This window comes from Clytia hemisphaerica, unplaced genomic scaffold (genome assembly GCF_902728285.1).
Source record: "Clytia hemisphaerica strain Z4C2 unplaced genomic scaffold, Clytia hemisphaerica genome assembly, whole genome shotgun sequence".
Taxonomy (NCBI): Eukaryota; Metazoa; Cnidaria; class Hydrozoa; order Leptothecata; family Clytiidae; genus Clytia; species Clytia hemisphaerica.
This window is the reverse complement of record NW_027103414.1, coordinates 968,362-978,213: the sequence shown is the minus strand read 5'-3', so window position 1 is coordinate 978,213 and position 9,852 is coordinate 968,362.

Genomic DNA, 9,852 nt, shown 5'->3' with positions numbered 1-9,852 from the left:
AATTCTGTGGACTTAAGGCCGTTTTTGGAAAGCGTGCATGATAAAATGGGGGGTTACGGTCTTAAGTCAATTTTCGAAAAATGGACTTAAGTCTGTCTTGAATTGACAAGGCGACATGTAAATTTGAGCAGTTTTTGCTAAAATTTGATTTTTTAAACCAAATGAAAACAAATTGCAATTATTGCAGTGTGGGGGTCAAGACTTCAGGTCAAGATTTCGCCAAACTCAACCATTCTTAATATTTGAAATTAGAGTGAATAAAAAAACTTTGTTGTTACGTGGGACCTCCAGCATTGCTCTTCCTTTGAACACATTTGTCTCGTTTAATAATGCTTCTTCTTTGCTTGCAATTTCGACATTATTGTTGGATATTTCATATAGGATGCATTCCTTGTGTCTTCCTGGATAGGCATATGTTTTGGTCCCTTCATCATCTGATTGTAGCCCATAGTGCTAAAAAAAGAAAAACTTAAAGCAGTTGTTCTAAGTATTACTTTAAAGTCAGAGTCAGGCCATTCTGACACAGAATGTTATAAACAGTCTGTGTGTGAACCTTTGTTGACAGACTTTCTAAACTTTGGAAAACCAGGCAAAACACATAGTCAACTTACCATAGAAACTCTTTCACAAGCTCTAAAGACTTCCCAAACTACTACAAACCACATCAAATGTTCAGCCACATTTATTTGGACTTCCAGCCAACAGCCATTTTGTTTCTAAATGAATCTATGTTTTTATTTTTTTATTGTATTCCTTTTTTCTGCAGAGTCAGCTTTTTCCATAAATTATGCGAAAGTACTACAAAGTAATACGCACAAAATCTGGATTGCAGGAAAAATCTCCCTGCAGGCGCGCTACCTACGTCAAGTGTTAAACAAAAATATCATAAGTTAAGCTGTGGAAAAGTTTAACGCTTGGATTCTCAGGCTAAAGAAGACATAGAAGTATCGTATATCATTAATTTTTTGCTTCAGAGCATGAGTCTGCTAGTGTCACCCATTTTCGGTTTTTGTCAACTTTTCAACTTTAAGGCTCCAGCGAAAAATCTACGTGCATGCAATAATGATACAAGCTGATGTTTTTTATCAGTCTTGATACTGGCAAGCTTAAACAGTCAATTTTTTCAGGACAGCTTTTTACATCAAAATGTGAACTGAAAATGAGGTTTTTAGCAAATTCAAAGTTCATTATTTAATTATCTAGGCCAACCATGTCTGATCATATTTAATTTTTGTTTTTATTACAGCCAATGGATATGAAAAACAAAATCTACAAAAAGATTTTTTACGTTCACAAAGTTATGTCCGCACACAATTGATTTGCTAGAGAAGTGAAATATCTATACTTATTTGATTTTTAACCCTTCCCATCCATTAGAGAACCAAACCAAGTAACATTAAAATACCAGTTGTCCTTCCATTTTGAAGTGAATAGGGTATGATTTCCGTTCACAATTTTGAGTTATGTCCGCACATTATTTTATCCTTTAAATTTTCAAAGGAGTTATCCTTACTCAGTTGAATCATTTTTCTATATCAAGGGTCATATTTGGGGTCATTTGATACAAATTTGGAAGTCTCAAAGGCTATTTGTTGGGAGACGGTGAAACAAAACAGTTTCTCCAAAAATTAGTTATGTCCGCAACAAAAAGTTATGTCCGCAACAAATCATGAAGTTTTCTCAGCCTCCAAACATCATTTTTAGGTTTCTTTGACAAATTATTGCATTTGAAGTCATTTTAAGTTGGTTACAACCAGAAAAAAGTCTGATAATTTTCCATTGGCAAGATTTCATTTTTTCACCTCATATCATATGTATTTCATGTTGCGGACATAACTATTTCATCTAAAATGTTGCTGATAAAGTGTATTTGCAAGCTGGCATGATGTTTTATTATATGGAAGTAGTGCTTAGGCTATCAGAAATAGAAAACAAATACTCTGATGCCAAGTTGAGGTCCAAAATGAAAATTTTAACAGAAAAATAACCGTTTTGTTTCTTTGAAAATAATGGTTCTGAGCCTGCGAGCTTGAATAAAGGATAAATCATGCAATAATTTGCATATTAAATTCATTGTGTAGTGTTCACACAACATAATCTACTACACATTCACTAACAGACTGGTTAGAATTGCTCCAATAGTTCAAAACAGAGTCATATTCTATAGCATATTGTATGTTGCGGACATAACTATTTAAAGTATTTATCAGATTTTTAACCCTCTTAAGCAGTTATGCTAACACTTTGACAATACTAAAGAGTTACATTTGTAAAAGCCATACATTTCCTTGCTTTTTTTCAATTTTTTGTGTCCTCTATTAGAAATATGAGAAAGTTCTAATATCATTGATAAGTCTTCATTTATGCTTTTCGAAGAAAAACATGTAATAACTGAAATCAAACCATACCAAATCTTTTGTCTTTATATTGATTTAGTCTCTATAATATTCCTTAAACTTTGGCAATAGAAAAAGACATTATACATTTATTTAAAATTTTGGGAAATGTATAATTTTTTCTCTATGGTTCTACCCTGGAAGAAAAAAAGTTATGTCCGCAACACAGTATTATTATACATATACTCTATTGAAAAAGTTGAGTGACTCTCAAGGAAAAATCATATTTGATGATTATGAAGTTGTACAACAGTTGATGTCAAGCTCAAATCTTAACTTTTAAGATTAGATTTCAACAATAAATTATATATCATTGGATTCTCTTTTACCAATAAATCTTCAATTTTCAGGAAATCATAGTTACAAAGACTTTTCAAGACAAAAGATTTCAATGATTAAGTTTTGGTTCAAGTACAGCAAAGTATTAAAAGCCAAATAATAACTCAATTTAATGTTTATTGCTGATTTTAAATGAAATTTAACAAAAATTTATGTCCGCAACCAACAAGGTTTCATTTTCTAATTTTTTATTGATTAACTGAAATATAGCAAACTTTTGGTTTTTTGGAAGGCTTATGATGAGTCCTTCAAATCTAGAATGAAATTACCTGATCATAGCAAGTTTTCTTTTCATGAAGTCAAACTTTATGGGAATATTTTTTAGTATTTTAGATTTTCTTTTGGAAAAAGTGTCAGAATTTGAAAAATATGCCATACTGGACGGTAAAAATTGCTTTTCAATGCAGCTTAATATATTAGCCATGAACTGAAATCTAAGACAAGTATTTTATCTCAAATAAAGTGTAAACTACAAAGAGTTTTTTGCCAAATTTGTCTGATTATAATAACTACTCTAGGTCAAATTTCTGGACCAAGCCAGTTTGATTAAGCCCTGATACTTATGTTTTCTGAAAATTGAAGTCATTGATAAAAATGTTATCCAGGAATAAAAGTGAAATTCAAAACTTTATTTTTCCCAAATTTTTTCAACTATTTGGGTGACATTACCAGACTCATGCTCTTCAATAATGCAATATACAAAACAAACTTGATAGTAAAATCTTTATTCTTGCTAAATGTTCTGGAACAACCATAGTGAATGGTAATGCTACGCATCGTTTTTTCTCTCTGGATAATAAAGGTTATCAGAGCAATCAGGATAACCCATTGCTTTTACAAGCTGATTAAGGTTTTGAATGAAAACTGAGGAGCTTCTAAAGGGCGAATAGCTATAGCAGTATTATCCCACAACATGATATATATGAAGAGCCCTAAACAAAAAAAAATTCGAATGCATGCAACATCAATCTAAAGCCGTTGAAAAATCATATTCTAAAGATGTGTCAAATAGTTAATTCCTAAACTTTTAATGGCTATCCCAGCCATGTAGGTATAGATATCACCCGTGAGAAACCTGGTTTTTAACAGACAAACTTATTTATAGGCCCTCCGCGGTAGGTTCACAAATCTGGACTGAACAGCTTAAGGTATGTGTACACCTTTTTTCCGATTTTTTGTCAAAAGATATTTTTTCAGTCAAAGTGGAAGAAAAGTTACTGGATTTCATTTTGGTAAAATCGCGATCTTAAAATCTTTTTTTGATCCAGAGTTATAACCATTTAAATTTCAAAACAAAATTCGTCTTATGATGGATTATTTACTCAAATAATTGTCTCTTTCGGAAACAACAAAGACAAAAGAGAGAATTCAGCTGATGTTTATTCTCACCTCTATTGAATAGTAATATTTTTGACACAATTCACTGATTACTCAAATAAACAGCAATCATCTCGTTAAAAAATTCAAATTGATGTAGAAAAAAACGAAATTTTACCCCACCATACTACTTTTAACGAAGTTAAAGTCACCCATAGCATTTAGATATCGACTTCATTCTTTTTTTATGAGATTCCCAAAAGATCAAACTTAAAAAGTGTCTTAGACTTTATTTCTGACCGAGTTATTTTTCCTCAATTTACAGATAACTGAAAAAATCTCATTTAAATTTACTTTTTTATCGATATTTTTACAGAATTTAGGATTTAAAGAGTTAAAGTCAATTCCAAAAAAAAACCCAAGCCACTTTTTTAGTTCGATCTATTGGGAACATAGTATCGAAATCATTTTTTCAAAATTCAAAAGCTATGGGTGACTTTAACTTCTTTAAAGTAGGTAAGATTAAAATTCTTAAGATTTTAATTATATCCTGCCCAGTTTGTTAAATTCAGCTGAAACTTTTTACCATTAGAAAGAGAATATTATTGGCTTTCAGAAAACATATACTTTTGATATATAAAAATTTGTTGTTCTAAAGATATGATCAATTAAAGAGAATGTGTCAAGAAAGGTGAACACATACCTTAAGAATGGCTTAGCCTTAAAATTCCTAAAAATTAAAAACAAACAAGCCTCCGTCAAAATATGCTGGATTTTTATAAAAATGTGTATTTTATTATTTAAAATCTGAAAACTTACTTTGTTAAATTTCTTTGGTCTGTACTATTATGTTCACTTATACCAAGGTATCCCATCATAAAATTTAACTCGGTGACATGATCCGTATAAAATTCTTCAAACATCTTGACTTCTTCCTCAGACAATCTGTATGTTTAACCATTTCGGTGATAATCAAATGTCCGCTTATGAACGGCTAAGGAATAAGTTAATAATAAATTAAAGTAAAAGAGGTACACTCAAAGTTTGAACAATTTTCCTGAGGTGAAGCCCTTTCAATAAAATAAATTGTCACCCTTCATCCCACAATATTTGATCATACTAAAATGTAAACCTGTTATGTGTAGAAACTACTTAAATAAAAAATGATGGCTCAAAATTTAAGTTTATTCTCTTTTAGATAAAAAATTATTTTGCACCAAATCAACATTAAAATGTTATGAAGGCAAGAAATAGCATACTTTTTACTCACTATGAAAGCTATAGGGTTATATTCCTCCAATTCTGTATTCAATGCCTCTACTTCTTTCAGATAATATAAGGAAGGCAGTATTGAACACAATCAAATCGGTCAAAAAACCCATCACTCTGAGCAGCAAGCATTTTGTAAGAATTTAAGAAAACAGCCGGATGACTGAAACCATTAATGCAGCAGGAGGATTCCTCAAGCTCGATTCTTCTTTCATGATAATCGCAACCTGATAACAGATTGTGCATTTTCTGGCCCAGTACGCTGAAGCTCTAGAGACGTGAGCGAAAATATACAATCTGAAGAATATGGTCGCGCGCCTGCACAAAATGATAGTCTAAATTACATTAAATTACAGAAATATCTGGAAGTATTCTAATTTCTTTAGTTATCAATAAATTGTCAAATTACTCAATTTTTTAAAAGAAAACAATTATACCCTCTGGGTTAAAAAATACCGTCATTGTGCCAAAAATCAAAAAGAAGTAACGTGCCAATCCATAGAAAAGTTGGTAACGAACGAATGACCGGACAAAGGTTAATTTTTTTCTTACGGAGATTTGCTATAATGAAAAAGAAAGGTAGGTGTAAAGAAAGTTAAATAAAAATGATTTAAAAAGGTTTAGTTAATACTAAAGAAGCACAAAACGAGTTCTTTTTCTGTAGTCTGCTTAACAATGACAGAAATCACAGCCCCTGTCTATCTGGTCACAGTTCACAGGTCAGTGTTGACAGGTCAGCCTCAAGTACTGTAAAACACAAAGAAAATGTTTGAAAAACAGTTATTAAATAAAATATAATTCCAAAGGTATTTTATTGATCTAGAACTATTTTAAAGCAAAAAATCTATTATCCACGTGCTTACCACGTGCTTTTGTGTTTTATGCTGTGTATAACACGGGTCTGTAATACTTGTATTATATATTACACCTATATCACAAATGTAATAAAAATTATATTTTCAATGTTATATGGATGTTACGTATGTTAAATACAAAGAATACGTATTAAAAAACATTGATCTCACCTTTTGCTTTAACCGCCCCGTAACAGCAAAATAGCTATTACACAATCACTATATCATATCTCATTTTATCTCATGCATCACCTCGGGTATGATAATAAGAATTGATGAAAATAGCATCAATGGGATTATATTTTATAAATGTTTCAATATTTTTATCCCCTGCTTTGTATTTTTGATAAAATGACGTCACTATTTTCATATCTCTAAAACAGCTCTCTTGGAGTATTTAATGTTTTCAAAACCTGTTAATATATATCCACTTGCAGCGTCAGTATCCTATTATGCATGAAAAATATTTTGATGTTAATTGGTGGACAAAACCTCATACCTTGAGATAACGTCATTATTTACAATATTTGGGGTTTATGATTCGTCGTTTAAGTCTTATAAATAACATTTTTGATATTATATTTCAATTACTTATAATATCTTCAGGAACTTATGTTATGAGTTTTATGTTACGAGTGTGTTACAGTTTTCCTGTCTGTAATTTATATGACCTGTGACCCGTGACCTGTGACCTGTGTTTTACACTAACCGAATAAAAATTAACAAAAATAAAGCTTCAAATTCTCGGAAAGATCAACTTGTATGATAATTTGGATTTATAATTTATAATTAAAAAGGTAAAAAGAGCTATAAAATATTCAGCTTAAAAACACTTAATTTAGTAAGATAAGTAATGTTTTACCTTATTTAAAATCATCTTAATTATCTCCAGCTGCTTCTGGGAATTTTCCTTCATGGTCTTGATGGTAGCATCCAGTTCAAGAACTTTGGATTCAAGCGCTAATATCCTGTTTTCTTTATTGGTGTTTTCTTTATCAGTGTTTTCATTTTCAATTTCCGTTGGAATTTCATTGTCGTAAAATGTATTGTTATCAGATTCGTTCAAAGCATCGGTGAAAGAATTCGGATTTTAGTAAAGCATATCCATTGTTTATTTCCGCTTCCTCCAGGAAGACTTAAAGGGCCCTCAACAACTTTGGCGGAAGTATTTGCTGGGGTTGATGCTTTGTGATTATGATGACGTTAATGATTATTGTGATGGCAATAATGAATATTGTGATGGCGTTAATGATGGTCGTGATGGCGTTAATGATGATTGTGATGGCGTTAATGATGATGAGGAGGTTAATGCTTGAAATTTGGGTATAGGGAGTGTGGGGAGTTTTTTTGGACCAATTTTAAAGGACTTATTGCCTTTTCTCTCCTGTCAAAATGTTCACCTTCAGCTGATGACAGCGGAATTAGATCGTAATGTTGGTTATCAATGGGAGGATTGTCTGAAAGAAATCAAAAGAAAGGAAGGAATTACGTCATAAGCACATTTACAAAAACACAGCATTAAAAGTCATAAAGAGAGGATTCAAAAATATGTAAAAATATAATTTCAATTTTTATTTCAATGTAAGACAAAATGAACTAAAATCAGCAAATCGAATACAATAGACGTTCTTTTTGTTGGAACTCCCTTAAGAAAAAAGTCTAAGTATGCCCAAGTATATTCCAAGAATGCATTTAGGATGCAAATTTTTAGTATGCTTTGTCTCAAATGCATACTTAAATTCAAGAATGCAAAAAAAAGCATACTTGCAATATTTGCGTACTTGAGGAATTGCATACTTGAAAATTTGCATACTTGTTTTGATTGCATACTAAAATCAAGAATGCTTTTGAGACAAACCATACTTGCAAGTATGCATCAGATATGCATTCAATAAAATGCATACTTGATTAGTATGCATTCAATAAAATACATACTTAATTTGATTGCATACTTGGTTAGTATGCATTCAATAAAATTGCATACTTGATTTAGTATGCATTCAATAATCAATACAAGTATGCAAATTTTCGAAGTTTTAGTATGTGATGTTTTCCGATCACGGCCTTTTGGCGCAACTCTTTCAGATTCGGGCGCATGCGCGATTCGACCATATTTTCGAGATCGATTTTGTGCCCACGTGATCGGCTGGGAAATTCCAGAAATTTCTGTTTTTGCTCTCCCATTCTAACAAGCGTGAAGAAACGTGTGGCAGTGGACTATGGTCGCAGGCTGAGAATAAACCTTTCCTCTGGTTGTTTCAAGAAGAATTTGCTTTATTGAGTCCATGAAACTCCACAAAATGGCTTTTTATGACAGAATACTTGATTTTTATGGAAATGGTATGCTGAGCAGATGGCTGAAAACAAAAATTTGGAGGTTTTTACATGGAAAATGTTTTTTGGAGTGAATCAAGGACATGTCAGGTTAGTAAAAAATAATAGGTTATACTTGGTCTTCAGCTCTCATTTTCAAGTTATTGGCTGGCTAAGATGAACCAAATTTACGCTTTTCGCAGAACAGGAAAATCTTTTCAGCCTTGTGCTACCTCAAAATTTTCATCATGTTTTGTGTGAAAAGCTAGTTTGTTTTGATTGAAACACTTTGAAAGAGACTATAATACAACTAAGGAAAAAAATTAAATGTTTCTTTGTAAACTTTATTCAATTTTCATGGAATTGTGTTGGTAAAACGCCCAAAATTATGTTTAAACTTTACAGTCCAACGTAGAAATTTAAATTTGTCTAGCCTAGAAAATATTACTCAGAAACTAACTAAATAGGATCATATAGTCACCTAATATATGTAAAAAAATATTTAAAGCATTAGAAAATAAGAAACAAACAGCTCCTCCTGGCCAGACGTCCGCGCTTGATAGGATCGATCATGAGAACGGCTTGATGATGGATCGATATGATCGATCCAGATAGAGGATCAATACTCAAGTTGTTTTTAAGCTTATGATTAGTTATCGATTATTTATTGATCTATCATCCATCTTTTATCGGTCTTATCGACCCTATCGACTCAACAAATCGATTAACGATCGATGACGAATCGATTAACGATCGATGACGAATCGATATACTCGATTGAAATACTAGCTCGATAATGGATCAACGAAGGATCGATACTTAAGACTTTTTAATGGCTGAATTTTTCATCGATCTCCTATCCGGATCGTTAAGTAATCCATCACAAATCAATCCGTTCTGATGATCGATCCTATCGAGCGCGGACGTCTGGTCCTGGGAACGTTACAATTTTTAAACACTAATATTAAGGCGGTCATCGAAAAATTGTTCTATTCGCGTCACCCGCCCGCATCAAATAAAACATGAAGAGAGCCCAAGATAACTCATTGCATTTTTGAAAGAAACAGGCACTGGAATATAGGATTGGGCTGTAAAAATCAACTATTGTATATCCAGACGGTGTCATTCGAACAAGTTCGAACAAAAAGCCTAATCGAACCAATCAAATGTAATCGAACGCGGTCGAGTAATTGCGATTCTTTTGTACAACGCAATTGAATGGCCAATTCCTGGGTAATATTTTATTTTTTATGATTGACACCGTTGGGCTGTATATAATTTTTGGTAAGAATTTTGTAAAAGTTTCAAATAGATTTTTAAACGATTCAAATTTCAAGGCTTTGGACACGCACCTTAAAACAGAC